Source organism: Rutidosis leptorrhynchoides, chromosome 6 (genome assembly GCF_046630445.1).
Source record: "Rutidosis leptorrhynchoides isolate AG116_Rl617_1_P2 chromosome 6, CSIRO_AGI_Rlap_v1, whole genome shotgun sequence".
Taxonomy (NCBI): Eukaryota; Viridiplantae; Streptophyta; class Magnoliopsida; order Asterales; family Asteraceae; genus Rutidosis; species Rutidosis leptorrhynchoides.
Window position 1 is genome coordinate 310,446,800 of NC_092338.1, and position 16,552 is coordinate 310,463,351.

A 16,552-nucleotide genomic window follows, 5' to 3' on the forward strand; every position below is an offset into this window, starting at 1 on the left:
TATAACCATTAAAGGTAGTTATAAGCCTACTGAATTATAACAATCACCTTGATTTACAAATCCACATATCCTTTTTTTTAAGCTAAAACTATTATATAAATGCCAAGAGTTATTTATAAATAGACAAGACGCAAGTTGCAGCAAGACACTTTGTGCCCATACAACCCCAAAAATATAACACTGAAGAAAAAGCTACAAAATGATACAAATCAAGAGCATGACTGACTCTAATTAATAAAATTAACACGAAATTAGTTTATTAACCTACTGTTTTTGAGAGCCTCAAATCGACAATATATATATATATATATATATATATATATATATATATATATATATATATAGTGGTAGGATCAAGAGGGAAGTAACCAATCGGGGAAAGCGGGGGGAAGCAAAATTTTTTTTTTCGTTTTTTGAAAAAACTTTGTTCACGAACATTATAGATGGGATGAAAATATGAACATTTAGTAGAGACACTTTGTGATAAATGTTTTTATTTTGGCGAAAAAACGCTCGAAGAAGTAATATATAACAATTATCGTGTTTTTCGAGCGTATGTTGAGGTTTTAGCTATTGGGGCTTAGATATTAGGGTTTATAGGGTTTAGTTTAGGGTTTAGATTTAGGGTTTAGGGTTTGGTGTTTTGGGTTTATGGAATAAACCCAAAACACCAAACCCTAAACCCTAAACTCTAAATCGGGCTAAATTTTACTTCACAAAACATGAAGAAAAAAAACGTTCATATTCTTCACGAACAATATTATCTTGAATGTTATTTTTGTCGATCGTTTTTCCGCCTAAATAATAACATTCATCACGAAGTGTCTCTTCTAAATGTTCATATTTTTGTGTGATCTTGATGCCGGAAAAAAAAATTCCAAAAAAACGAAAAATTTTTTTTTTTTGCTTCCCCCCGCTTCCCCCCGATTGGTTACTTCCCCATTGATACTGCCCCTATATATAAATGTTCAAGAGGGAAGTAACCAATCGGGGGAAGCGGGGGGAAGCAAATTTTTTTTTTTTCGTTTTTTAAAAAAACTTTGTTCATGAACATTATAGATTGGATGAAAATATGAACATTTAATAAAGACACTTTGTGATAAATATTTTATTTTGGCGGGAAAACGCCCAAAGAAGTAATATATAACAATTATCGTGTTTTTCGAACGTATGTTAGGGTTTAGATATTAGGGTTTATAGGGTTCAGATATTAGGATTTAGAAATTTAGGGTTTAGGGTTTGGATTTAGGGTTTAGATTGAGTTTTTAACATGAACGGTTACATAAACCCAAAACACCAAACCCTAAACTCTAAACTCTAAATCGGGCTAAATTTTACTTCACAAAACACGAAAAAAAAACGTTTCACATTCTTCACGGACAATATTATCTTGAATGTTATTTTTGTCGATCGCTTTCCCGTCTAAATAATAACATTCATCACGAAGTGTCCTTTCTAAATGTTCATATTTTCGTGTGATCTTGATGCCGGAAAAAAAAATTCAATAAAAAAAACCAAAAAAAAAAAAAAAATTTCGCTTCCCCCGATTGGTTATTTCCTCATTGATCCTGCCTATATATATATATATATATATATATATATATATATATATATATATATATATATATATATATATATATATATATATATACTAGATTTAAGAATCCATGCGTTGCACGATAACTCACGAATTCAATATCCTACTACGTGAATGTTGGTATAAATGACATATGTTTTACATATATTATTTAATTGAACATGTTTTGTTGGAGTTGTAACATCTACTATGCTATTTGGTGTATGTGTATTTTCAAAATTACCAAATGTGTTTTTCAAAGAGCTAAATTGTTACTATACAAAGCGAAAAATGAGTTGTAGCTATTAAATTAACAAAGCAATTGATAAGAAGATGCAAGAATGATATAAAAGTTGTAACAGAAACAACCCATTTTTTTACCCTTACATTGTTCTACTACATGATCAACTTTTAACCAAAAAAATGCAATACGGTACAAAGTATCTAAATTAAAAGCAACAGCTAAATGATGAACTAGATGGTGTATAAGATATCATTAGCTGAAAACTTGTTGGTAGGGATGACAATGGATTGGATATGGGTTGGGTAATGTCGTATCCATATCCATATATATTTAGTTTTTTTTTTTTTTTTTTTCATATATATCAATATCCATATTCATTTAATTTCAAATCATTCATCCATATCAATATCCAGTGGATTAAGCGGGTTAATGGATATCCGTTAGATATTAAAAAAACATTATAATATTTTCCAAATATGCCATGAAAACAAAATCGTATTGTAAGACAAATTATATGACATGATATAATTAAAATCTATCCATAAGAATGTGTAATCTTTGTCGAAAATAGAACAAGATTTGTTGAATTTATTATTAAATATGGATTATAAAACATTAAGTATGTAATTTGTATCTAATTTTATGTATTTGTATATGTATTTCGGGTGTAAATGAATAAATCCATGGATGAAACTTTTCATCCATGTTCATATCCATATCCACCTAGATTCATCTATATCCGTATCCATATCCATATCCATTTAGATCCATCTATATTCATTACGAACCGGGTGGATCGGGTGGATATTCACCAGATCGAGTGATCATTGTCATCCCTACTTGTTGGCATTAACCAATTTTATTTGATCAACTCCAGAAAATGAACGTCCAAATATGATGAAGGCATGCTGACATACAAAAAATACATGAGTATAATATTAGGTTAAGTTTCGTGTCTATGTCATCCAATTTGATATAGTTATAATAATCAGTCTAGTGCAACCAAAAAAGTTATAACTTTGTCGAATACGACAAATTAATCACATGTACTATTAAGCAATATATTAATTTGATTAATGGCTATGCCAAATTGTTCAAAAAGGGTGGTGTGATTAGAGGGTGCGCATAATGCGCAATTCACCCGGTACCAGGTCTCGCGCTCGGGGGCTTGATTACTCGAGGTTTTACCTTCTATGGGGAGCCAATGTACTTGTTCATAGAAGGGTTTCCTCGCTTACAAAAAAAAAAAAAAAAAAAAAAAAAAAAAAAAAAAAAAAATTCTTAAGCCAAGTGATCTTTCAGCACACTATGAACTCTTTCACGATGTTTAATGTTATTCTTTTCGACCTAAGTCGTTTGATCATAATTGTAGAAACAGAAATTGAGAACAAGGTACATTTAAAAATTGTGCATATCATTGAGTTTCTTTATAATAATGGCTGTGCAGTGTGAATGTAATTTTTTTTTTTCAAGGCAAGCAATATGTATATACATTAAAACCAACGAGTGTACAAGGTTTATGCTGGGAGATTTACCAACATCTGAATATTTACAGCCCACTACATATAATTTACACACTATACAACTAATTTACAATAACCGACTTGAAAGTAACGAGTAAAACAAGAGCCACTCAACCAATACTCGTTCGATTATAAGATGAGACCACATAGAAGCTCGGATTAATCAACCATTGATGCCAATCTACCCGAACCTTTTTGAAGCGCCTCGAGATCCATTCAAAGCTTAGACATTCCACCTCGGCGAGAATTTTTGATGGTATCCAGATGGTGTTTTTGAATACCTTCTTATTTCTTGCTTTCCAAATACAATATGAACATACTCATTTAAGCGCTTCCCAAATTGACTTACCATGAGATACATACCTTGAAAAAATTGAGTCTTCTTTTATCGGTTCTAATAAATGAATATTATCAACCGAGACGTTCCACCACTTTAAGAAAAGTTCTCACACAACTACCACCTTTTGCACGTTGATAGTGAGTGTTTGACAGTTTCAACTTCGTCCCCACAAATATGACATAGGAGAGAGTCCAAATCTATACCTCTTTTGTCGAGCCCTACTCGAACCAGCAACCTTTTTTGTACAGCTTTCCATGCGAAGATCCAAACCTTTTGTGGTACCACATTGTTGCGCGAAATTACAGGAGCACTGTAGCTGTAAGGTAACCACTTTTCATTAATCAACCCGGATAAAACTTTTGTTGTGAAGACACCATCACTACTCAGGAGCCACTTCCATTTATCTTGCGAATTGTGTTGGAATTGAACACGTTCTATTAATTTTGTAAGTTCATCAAGATCGCTTAAAGCTCTACCCCAGAGTTCTCTCGTCCAATGCCACTGACCAATGATGACGCCATCTATATTTATGACCCTATCCCGCACCGTGACATACTTATTGGTTTCGAGTGCATACAATTTGCTGTAGACAAATTTAAGCGATGTTGTCCCTGTCCTGTAACGACCCAAACCAAACCACCATCGAACCCGCGGAAAATATCAAAATAAAAAAAAAATTCCTGTACAGCACTGTGGCGCGGCGCGCCACATAGGACCGCGCGGCGCGCCGATTTGGTCTGTCCAAAAAGTTTTGAAACGCGAAAAAGATCGGCCACTTCCCGACATAATTAGACCAAACGCTTTTAACAACATATTCAAATATGTAAAACTAACACATTCCATTAATAAAATGAGTTTTACAAAGCGGGGCCCACACGACCCAATTGGAAGTTTAATACAAAAATATGAGTTTCGACCATCAAAAGTTTAAGTACCAAACTACACTACGAGCATGGTGTTTGAGATTAAACTACCCAAGTCTCGGTCAAACTCCAAAAGCTAATAACTCCAAAAGCGTTCCCTAACAACAACGGGATCTTTAATCTAAGATGATGCCCTTACCCTTGTCCACAACCGAACCTATAAAAAGGTAAACAACGAGAGGGTAAGCTAACGCTAAGTGAATGCAATAATTATACACATACATATATAATATACCTACTTGCAATCACTTACTCAAACACCGCATACATGCTAGCAACACAATTAGCTTATAATGTCGAATACGAGCTAGAAACCTCCAATACCACAAGCTAGCATAGCAACGCATATAAATATAACTCGAATAATATAATACGCTTACACTTACAACACAATAACCATGGTTAACCAATCGTACAAGGGAATGGCGCTCGCGAAAACGCCATCGGTGTTCATAACATCCGTTAGGGTACTTAACACCTCGTATCACTAACCCCTAGGGTGGCACCTTAACACCTCGGTACTTCACCCCGAGTGGCATCTTAACACCTCGATGCTTCACTCATTATTTTACGGAACACCTCGACACTACACCCCTAGGTGGCATCTTAACACCTCGATGCTTCACCTCGAGAGGCACCTTAACACCTCGATGCTTCACTCATCACGTGAAACGTAGTGTCTTAGCACCTCAACACTACACATTTCACGCTACAACAAATAGATACATTATATACCTACACATATAATTATTCCACTCACCTCAAAATCTCTTGTGAAAAGATACCCGAGCTTGCAAAACCTCAATGTAACGTACCTAGCACATTATACATATTATCAATCACAAACTCAAGTTGGTCAACCAATTCTTTCACCATTCTAAAGCCATTTTGACCCAAAGTGCAATTTCAACCCATTTGCACCCTTAACCCTAATTTTGGGTCAACTCATACCACAACCCTAACATTAGCCAAGATAGGTTTAAAACACATTTCAAAACAAGGTTTAGGCATTAATCACAAACATTAACTAACTTAGGTCCACCTTGACCCATTTGACCAATTTAAGGTCTTCACACCCATTTTGGGTCATCCACTAACCCACTTAACACCCCTTTACATATATATAAGTGTGCTAGTAATTTGACTAACCAATTTAAGCTCATAAACATAAATTAATACTTTGAAAACCCTAGTTAGTCAACTTTGAGTCTACGTGACCCAAATTCACCCAAAAACCCCTAATTCACTAACAAATGAGTTTTATGTTCAACACTACCCAAACCCTAACCCTTAATACAATTAAAGTAAGAAATTGAGTTTTATAACTTACCAACACAATCACCACGTAGCTAGCGACTAGATGAACGACTTTAGAACTCGCACTAAGACCCGATTCAACCTCCTTCTTCCTTTTAATGGAGCTCTCTCACTCTAGAACTTCCTCTCTCTCTAGGATTTAATGGAAAGTGATAAGGTAGATGGAAATGGAGTAAATGAGACTCCAACAACTGATCCCAAGCCTTAAAGTCGGGTCCCATGTGAATTTACCAAAAAGCCCTTAAAATATCTAATTTAAAAGCAAGAGATGAGCTGTTAGCCAGTAATGGCGCGGCGCGCCACTGGCCCGCGCGGCGCGCAGATCGCCCAGTCCAGATTCTTCTCTATTTTAAAATACACAACGAAAACCCCCAAAACTTGAATAACTTAATTACACATATGTACAATGAAATATTTGGGTCTTACAACTCTCCCCCATTTATTCGGATTGCGTCCTCGCAATCCAAGCCGCATGACAAGAAGGAAGATAAACCAACACGAACTCTTCGGGCTCCCAAGTAAACTCGGAACTTTTACTACGACGCCATTGAACTTTAAAGGTCCTAACCTCTTTATGTCTCAACCTTTTGACCTTCTCATCGAGTATGGCAATCGGTTCCTCAATATACTCTAACTTATTATTTAGCTCAATCTCGTCTAAAGGTACCCAAGATGAATCATCCGCGAGACACTTACGGAGATGGGAAACATGAAATGTATTATGGATCCCCGCAAGCTCTTCGGGTAATTCCAAACGATACGCGACTTCACCAACACGAGCTAAAACCTTAAATGGTCCAATAAACCGAGGAGCTAACTTTCCCCGTTTTCGAAATCGAATAATACCCTTCCATGACGAAACCTTAAGCATCACCATGTCGCCTTCTTGAAATTCGATCGTTCGTCTACGTTTATCGGCATACGACTTTTGTCTATCTTGCGCCTTTTTCAAATGTTCCCTAATCATATCAATCTTGCTATTCGTCTCCAAAACCAAATCGGTACTCCCAATTTCCCTTTGACCCACTTCTCCCCAACAAATGGGAGTTCGACACCTTCACCCATAAAGCATCTCATATGGCGGCATCCCGATACTAGTATGATAACTATTATTGTACGAGAATTCCACCAAAGGTAAGTGCTCGTCCCAACTACCACCAAAATCAATAATACACGCCCGTAACATATCCTCCAAAGTTTGATTCGCACGTTCGGTTTGACCGTCCGTTTGAGGATGATACGCCGTGTTCAATTTCAATTGTGTACCCATATCTTCATGAAACTTTTCCCAAAACCGAGATGTAAAACGAGTATCTCGATCCGAAATAATCGATATAGGAACTCTGTGTCGAGAGATGACTTCCTTGATAAACAACTTAGCCAAGGTCTCCGACGATATCGCTTCCTTAATGGGAAGAAAAAAAGCACTTTTCGTCAATCGATCAACTATCACCCAAATTGAATCAAATTGGGTTCTCGCCGTTTTAGGTAACTTTGTAATGAAATCCATGGTAATGTGCTCCCATTTCCACTTCCGAATTTCTAACGGTTGCAACTTACCATACGGCTTTTGGTGTTCGGCTTTTACTTGCAAACACGTGACGCATTGCTCAACAAACTTCACAACATCACGTTTCATGCCCGGCCAACAATAATCCTTCCTCAAATCATGATACATTTTCGTAGCGCCCGGATGAATGGAATACTTTGACTTATGTGCTTCATCAAGTAGCACCCGCCGGTAATCACCCATCTTAGGCACCCACACCCTTTCTTGAAAAGACAACAAACCACGCGAACCCATAGTAATGAATTCTGATTGCCCCAAAATTCTTTCCGCATGCTTGTTGTGAACGTAAGCCTCTATTTGAGTCACACCAAGTGTTTCAAGAAAATCGTTAGTAATAATCATACGTAACAATCCCAATCGTAACGCCGGGTGATGACTCTTTTGACTTAACGCATCCGCGACCACATTCGCCTTACCCGAATGATAAAGTATTTCACAATCATAATCTTTTACCACATCCATCCACCTACGTTGACGATAATTCAAATCTCGTTGATTAAAGAGATGTTTCAAGCTCTTATGATCCGAATAAATCGTACTCTTAACACCGTACATGTAATGGCGCCAAATTTTCAACGCATGCACAACCGCCGCCAACTCAAGATCATGAGTCGGATATCTTGTCTCGTGTTCCTTTAATTGTCGAGAGGCATAAGAGATGACTTTACCCCTTTGCATAAGAACACACCCGAGCCCATTTAGCGAAGCATCACAATAAACTGTCATGTCTTCCACTCCTTCCGGCAAAACTAACACCGGAGCTTGACACAACTTCTCTTTCAATAATTGAAAAGCAATTTCTTGCTCGTTCTCCCAAGTAAATCTCGCGTTCTTTCTCGTCAACTTCGTCAATGAAGAAGCAATCTTAGAAAAGTCTTGGATAAACCGACGATAATAACCGGCCAATTCGAGAAAACTTCGGACCTCCGTAGGTGTAGTCGGTTGTCTCCAACTCTTCACCGTCTCATTCTTCCCCGGATCTACTTGAATACCGTCTTTGTTCACAATGTGGCCAAGGAATTGAACCTCCCTTAGCCAAAATTCACATTTGGAGAACTTAGCATACAACTTCTCCCTTCGTAACGTCTTCAAAACTTCACGCAAATGGCGTTCATGTTCGTTCATACTTTTCGAGTAGACTAGTATGTCGTCAATGAACACAATCACCGAATTGTCCAACATAGGTTGGCACACTCGGTTCATAAGATCCATGAATGCCGCCGGTGCATTCGTAAGACCAAAAGGCATTACCACAAACTCAAAATGCCCATAACGCGTTCAAAAAGCCGTTTTCTCGATATCTTCCTCACGGACCCGCATTTGGTGATAGCTGGATCATAGGTCGATTTTAGAGAAATACGTTTCACCTTGGAGTTGGTCAAACAAATCGTCAATCCGAGGTAATGGATAACGATTCTTGATCGTCACTTTATTTAACTCCCGATAATCGGTGCACATCCGCATACTACCATCCTTCTTCTTTACGAATAAAACCGGAGCGCCCCATGGGGAAGCACTCGGTCGAATAAAACCCTTCTCAAGAAACTCTTGGGTTTGATTTAACAACTCTTGCATTTTCGTCGGTGCTAAACGATAAGGAGTTTTAGCAATGGGAGTAGCTCCCGGAACCAACTCAATGCGAAATTCAACCTGTCTTTCCGCTGGAACACCCGGTAACTCATCTGGAAAAACGTCTTCAAACTCCCTAACCACCGGAATTTCACGAATGGGAGGTGGCTCATCACAAGTATCAACAACATGGGCAAGAAAAGCCATGCCACCACTATCGAGGAGACGACGTGCCCGTGCAAAAGTGTATATCGGCACAAGTCTTCTATGCTTATCACCATGAATAATTAACTCTCCTCCACTTGGGGTCTTCACACGAATAAATTTTTCATGGCATGCAATATCGGCTCTATTACGATCGAGCCAATCCATACCCACAACAATATCAAAATCGCCCAAGGTCATCGGAATGAGATCTATCTTAAAGTTTTCGGCACCAAACACAACATCACAATTTTTACACACATCGACCACTAGAACCGTCTTGCCGTCCGCTATTTCGACTTCTACCGGACGACTTAACTTAGTTAATGGTCTATTAAGTTTAGGCACAAATTTAGGAGACACAAATGACAAATTTGCACCGCTATCGAAAAGAATCCTTGTCGGATTAGAATTGACCATGAAAGTACCTGAGACAACTTCGTTCGATTGTTTGGCTTCATCATTGGTCATCAAATAGTTGCGACCCCTAGACGTACCCGTCGCCTTCTCTAACCGCTTCACATTATCGTTTCGCAAATCGGGACACTCCGGCTTCTTATGCCCTTCTTTACCGCAATTAAAACAAGTGACCTTGTTTCCGAAAGATGGTTTAGGACATTCACGAGCCATATGACCCGGTTGCCCACAATTGTAGCACGTATAAGAAAAACCCCCGGAAGCGCCCTTCTTCACGCTATTAACACTCTCGAAACCCTTCTTGTTCTTGTTCTTCTTGTTCGAAACGTTAGAATGACTAGAACCTTCAAACTTTCTTTTAGAAAATGTGAAATCGCTTTTTCTTGGAACATCCGGCTCAAAACCCCGAGCCAATTCAAATAACTCATCAAAAGACTTAGCCATACCCCGACTAATCTTGCCCTTGAACTCATCATTCAAAGTACGGTAGAAATCTTTCATTAGCTTGTGATCGTCACCCACTTATTCCGGACAAAAACGAGTTTTTGCCAAAAAGGCAGACTTGAGTGTGACCAAGTCCATTGAACCTTGTTGCAAATGGTGCAACTCGTCCCGGATTCTATCAAGATCGGAAGAAGTTCGGTATTCTTTGAAGAATTCCTTCTTAAACTCCTCCCATGTCAAGCTCATGCATTGCTCTTCACCATATAAATTGATTTTATCGTCCCACCACAACTTGGCTTCTTCCCTCAACATACTAGAACCATACCTCGCCTTCTTTTTAGGTGGACACTCCGCGGTACGGAAAGCCCCCTCGATATTGGAAATCCAACACGTGCTTTTCAACGGATCTCGAACCCCATTAAACATCGGGGGTTGATCATCCTTGAAGTTCTTGTAGTGGAAGTCCCGCCTCCCTTCGCCTCCTTCACCACGAGGATAAACATTTCTAGCGTCAAGTGCCTCTTCGACAGTGGCATTCATTCGTTCATTAATTAAATCAGTTATTTGCTCGTCAACCGATTCTTTGAAAACTTTCCTCACGCTAACAAGAAAATCCTCCTTGTAGTTCTTCAAGATGGCCTCAACCTTGGCTGTGAATTCGGAGTCCTCGCTTGTACCTCCGATATCGTTATCGTGTCCGTTTCTCGTCTTCATTCTATAAAACGGAAAAGGTTAAACAAAGAACGAAAGGACATAACACGTAAGTATATACATGTACACCACACTACTCCATCTCGCTCAACAATCGTCGTACATCACTTGTTTGACACGATTTGAACCCGTAACAATGGTAGCTAATCATTGTTACGCGAGCACATCGCATTAACTCACTAGTACCACATCTATCTCGCTTGACGATTTCAAATACCACACAAAACAATAGCGCATGATTAGTTCACATAAACCTATGCACTAACCAAAACCCGATCCGACCCAAAGTCCTACAAGTCCCGCATAACGCGCACACAAAAAGTCTAAGTCTAGGCGCCTATTTCAAGTCACCTAAATCCCTTAGACCATGATCTGATACCACTTGTAATGACCCAAACCAAACCACCATCGAACCCGCGGAAAATATCAAAATAAAAAAAAAAATTCCTGTAAAGGCACTGTGGCGCGACGCGCCACATAGGACCGCGCGGCGCGCCGATCTGGTCTGTCCAAAAAGTTTTGAAACGCGAAAAAGATCGGCCACTTCCCGACATAATTAGACCAAACGCTTTTAACAACATATTCAAATATGTAAAAATAAAACATTCCATTAATAAAAGCGGGGCCCACACGACCCAATTGCAAGTTTAATACAAAAATATGGGTTTCGACCATCAAAAGTTTAAGTACCAAACTACACTACGAGCATGGTGTTTGGGATTAAACTACCCAAGTCTCGGTCAAACTCCAAAATCTAATAACTCCAAAAGCGTTCCCTAACAACAACAGGATCTTTAATCCAAGATGATGCCCTTACCCTTGTCCACAACCGAACCTATAAAAAGGTAAACAACGAGAGGATAAGCTAACGCTTAGTGAATGAAATAATTATACACATACATATATAATATACCTACTTGCAATCACTTACTCAAACACCGCATACATGCTAGCAACATAATTAGCTTATAATCTCGAATACCACAAGCTAGCATAGCAACGCATATAAATATAACTCGAATAATATAATATGCTTACACTTACAACACAATAACCATGGTTAACCAATCGTACAAGGGAATGGCGCTCGCGAAAATGCCATCGGTGTTCATAACATCCGTTAGGGTACTTAACACCTCGTATCACTAACCCCTAAGGTGGCACCTTAACACCTTGGTACTTCACCCCGAGTGGCATCTTAACACCTCGATGCTTCACTCATTATTTTACGGAGTGGTGTCTTAACACCTCGACACTACACCCCTAGGTGGCATCTTAACACCTCGATGCTTCACCTCGAGTGGCATCTTAACACCTCGATGCTTCACTCATCACGTGAAACGTAGTGTCTTAGCACCTCGACACTACACATTTCACGCTACAACAAAGAGATACATTATATACCTACACATATAATTATTCCACTCACCTCAAAATCTCTTGTGAAAAGATACCCGAGCTTGCAAAACCTCAATGTAACGTACCTATCACATTATACATATTATCAATCATAAACTCAAGTTGGTCAACCAATTCTTTCACCATTCTAAAGCCATTTTGACCCAAATTGCAATTTCAACCCATTTGCACCCTTAACCCTAATTTTGGGTCAACTCATACCACAACCCTAACATTAGCCAAGATAGGTTTAAAACACATTTCAAAACAAGGTTTAGGCATTAATCACAAACATTAACTAACTTAGGTCCACCTTGACCCATTTGACCAATTTAAGGTCTACACACCCATTTCGGGTCATCCACTAACCCACTTAACACCCCTTTACATATATATAAGTTTGCTAGTAATTTGACTAACCAATTTAAGCTCATAAACATAAATTAATACTTTGAAAACCCTAGTTAGTCAACTTTGAGTCTACATGACCCAAATTCACCCAAAAACCCTTAATTCACTAACAAATGGGTTTTATGTGCAACACTACCCAAACCCTAACCCTTAATACAATTAAAGTAAGAAATTGAGTTTTATAACTTACCAATACAATCACCACGTAGCTAGTGACTAGATGAACGACTTTAGAACTCGCACTAAGACCCGATTCAACCTCCTTCCTTTTAATGGAGCTCTCTCACTCTAGAACTTACTCTCTCTCTAGGATTTAATGGAAAGTGATAAGGTAGATGGAAATGGAGTAAATGAGACTCCAACAACTGATCCCAAGCCTTAAAGTCGGGTCCCATGTGAATTTACCAAAAAGCCCTTAAAATATCTAATTTAAAAGCAAGAGATGAGCTGTCACCACTGGTCCACGCGGCGCGCAGATCGCCTAGTCCAGATTCTTCTCTATTTTAAAATGCACAAAGAAAACCCCCACAACTTGAATAACTTAATTACACATATGTACAATGAAATATTTGGGTCTTACAACTCTCCCCCATTTATTCGGATTGCGTCCTCGCAATCCAAGCCGCATGACAAGAAGGAAGATAAACCAACACGAACTCTTCGGGCTCCCAAGTAAACTCGGAACCTTTACTACGACGCCATTGACCTTTAAAGGTCCTAACCTCTTTATGTCTCAACCTTTTGACCTTCTCATCGAGTATGGCAATCGGTTCCTCAATATACTCTAACTTATTATTTAGCTCAATCTCGTCTAAAGGTACCCAAGATGAATCATCCGCGAGACACTTACGGAGATGGGAAACATGAAATGTATTATGGATCCCCGCAAGCTCTTCGGGTAATTCCAAACGATACGCGACTTCACCAACACGAGCTAAAACCTTAAATGGTCCAATAAACCGAGGAGCTAACTTTCCCCGTTTTCGAAATCGAATAATACCCTTCCATGACGAAACCTTAAGCATCACCATGTCGCCTTCTTGAAATTTGATCGTTCGTCTACATTTATCGGCATACGACTTTTGTCTATCTTGCGCCTTTTTCAAATGTTCCCTAATCATATCAATCTTGCTATTCGTCTCCAAAACCAAATCGGTACTCCCGATTTCCCTTTGACCCACTTCTCCCCAACAAATGGGAGTTCGACACCTTCGCCCATAAAGCATCTCATATGGCGGCATCCCGATACTAGTATGATAACTATTATTGTATGAGAATTTCACCAAAGGTAAGTGCTCCTCCCAACTACCACCAAAATCAATAATACACGCCCGTAACATATCCTCCAAAGTTTGATTCGTACGTTCTGTTTGACCGTCCGTTTGAGGATGATACGCCGTGATCAATTTCAATTGTGTACCCATATCTTCATGAAACTTTTCCCAAAACCTAGATGTAAAACGAGTATCTCAATCCGAAATAATCGATATAGGAACTCTGTGTCGAGAGATGACTTCCTTGATAAACAACTTAGCCAAGGTCTCCGACGATATCGCTTCCTTAATGGGAAGAAAAAAGCACTTTTCGTCAATCGATCAACTATCACCCAAATTGAATCAAATTGGGTTCTCGCCGTTTTAGGTAACTTTGTAATGAAATCCATGGTATTGTGCTCCCATTTCCACTTCGGAATTTCTAACGGTTGCAACTTACCATACGGCTTTTAGTGTTCGGCTTTTACTTGCAAACACGTGACGCATTGCTCAACATACTTCACAACATCACGTTTCATGCCCGGCCACCAACTCATACCACAACCCTAACATTAGCCAAGATAGGTTTAAAACACATTTCAAAACAAGGTTTAGGCATTAATCACAAACATTAACTAACTTAGGTCTACCTTGACCCATTTGACCAATTTAAGGTCTACACACCCATTTCGGGTCATCCACTAACCCACTTAACACCCCTTTACATATATATAAGTTTGCTAGTAATTTGACTAACCAATTTAAGCTCATAAACATAAATTAATACTTTGAAAACCCTAGTTAGTCAACTTTGAGTCTACATGACCCAAATTCACCCAAAACCCCTAATTCACTAACAAATGGGTTTTATGTGCAACACTACCCAAACCCTAACCCTTAATACAATTAAAGTAAGAAATTGGGTTTTATAACTTACCAACACAATCACCACGTAGCTAGCGACTAGATGAACTACTTTAGAACTCGCACTAAGACCCGATTCAACCTCCTTCTTCCTTTTAATGGAGCTCTCTCACTCTAGAACTTCCTCTCTCTCTAGGATTTAATCGAAAGTGATAAGGTAGATGGAAATGGAGTAAATGAGACTCCAACAACTGATCCCAAGCCTTAAAGTCGGGTCCCATGTGAATTTACCAAAAAGCCCTTAAAATATCTAATTTAAAAGCAAGAGATGAGATGTCAGCCCGTAATGGCACGGCGCGCCACTGGCCCGCGTGGCGCGCAGATCGCCCAGTCCAGATTCTTCTCTATTTTAAAATACACAACGAAAACCCCCACAACTTGAATAACTTAATTACACATATGTACAATGAAATATTTGGGTCTAACATGTCCACGAGTCTAACCAGAAGTTGATCGAGCAACCGTTACCTATCTCTTTTATAATTGAAGTTGAAAATTCGATCCCCATGTTGTCAATCGTGATACCTGCCTTGATAATGATGGTCCAAGTTAGAAAACGAGTAATTATTAGCATCACCCCACCCACCTCCGGCCCGTAAATATTTGAAATGATTTTGACCCTGTTGGTTGAATGTTGGTTAATGGACTAACCGGCAAAGTTAAGTATGATGCTTAACGAAAGAATATGTTTTGATGATGACACATACATATGCATAAGTGATGATCGACATCTTAACATAAAAAATGCAAGTTCACTAATCTATATTTGATCTTGCAAATGACCAAAACAAATAAAACTTAGAATGAAAATAAACATCATAAAGTTACACGGTCAAACCACGATCGACCGTATACTTGACCGTAGAAGCCCAGACTGAATCTGCAATGCAGTTGTAATAACCAGACTTCATAAACTCAAAACGCGTACAAAAAATTTTTTTATGGGACTGACCATCTGGACGGCGTCCAGATTTTGGGACGGCGTCCAGCCCTTAAGAATGGGACGGCGTCCAAGCAATTGGGACGGCGTCCCAATGAACTGCCAGGGACTAATCACGGGTCCAACTCACGTGAGCGGAAAACCTGCTTCCCGACACTTTTACACGAAAACCTTTTCACAACATAACACAATATAATAAACTAAGAGGCTTTCATCATCAAATCAAGTTTTACAACATCGGGCCCACTTCGCCCATTTTACGAGTTTCGTTCCAAAAGTAAAAGTTTCGACCAAATACAAGTTTAATTCCCAAACGACCCTAGAGCATGGTGTTTGGGGTTAAACTACCCAAAGCTTGACCGAACTTTTAAAAGTTAACCCAAAAGCATCCCCTATCGAATCAAGCGGGAGAACTAATCCAACCGAATACCTTTTCCTTTGTCCGCACCCGAGCCTAAAAAGGTAGACAACGAGAGGGTAAGCTAACGCTTAGTGAACGCAATAATTATACATACATATATATAACCCATCTATTTGCAATCACAATTTCCGAATACCTCGTACGAACTTGAAACTCAAAATAGCATAACATCATACCCGAAATACTTAACAAGTCGCACATTATCACAAAACCGCATTAGCATATACTCAACACAATATATTTAAACAATATGCTAAACAATCAACAATCTCAATATGGTTAACCATAACGCTATGGTGCTACCGGCTCGTGGTTCACACCATACTCAATTGAGTCATACTCTTTTATAGTGCTACCGGCTCGTGGT

At 38.8% G+C, this 16,552-nt stretch overlaps 1 long non-coding RNA gene across 1 annotated transcript; it reads right to left on the bottom strand.

Moving 5' to 3' along the window:
• Positions 1 to 4,567: 4,567 nt before the first annotated feature.
• On the bottom strand, positions 4,568 to 6,009 carry LOC139852788 (uncharacterized). The gene is made up of 3 exons (XR_011761180.1): positions 5,937 to 6,009; positions 5,367 to 5,421; positions 4,568 to 4,763 (listed from the first exon to the last, which is right to left on the bottom strand). It is a non-coding gene; the product is annotated as an uncharacterized lncRNA (long non-coding RNA).
• Between the last annotated feature and the right edge of the window lie 10,543 nt (positions 6,010 to 16,552).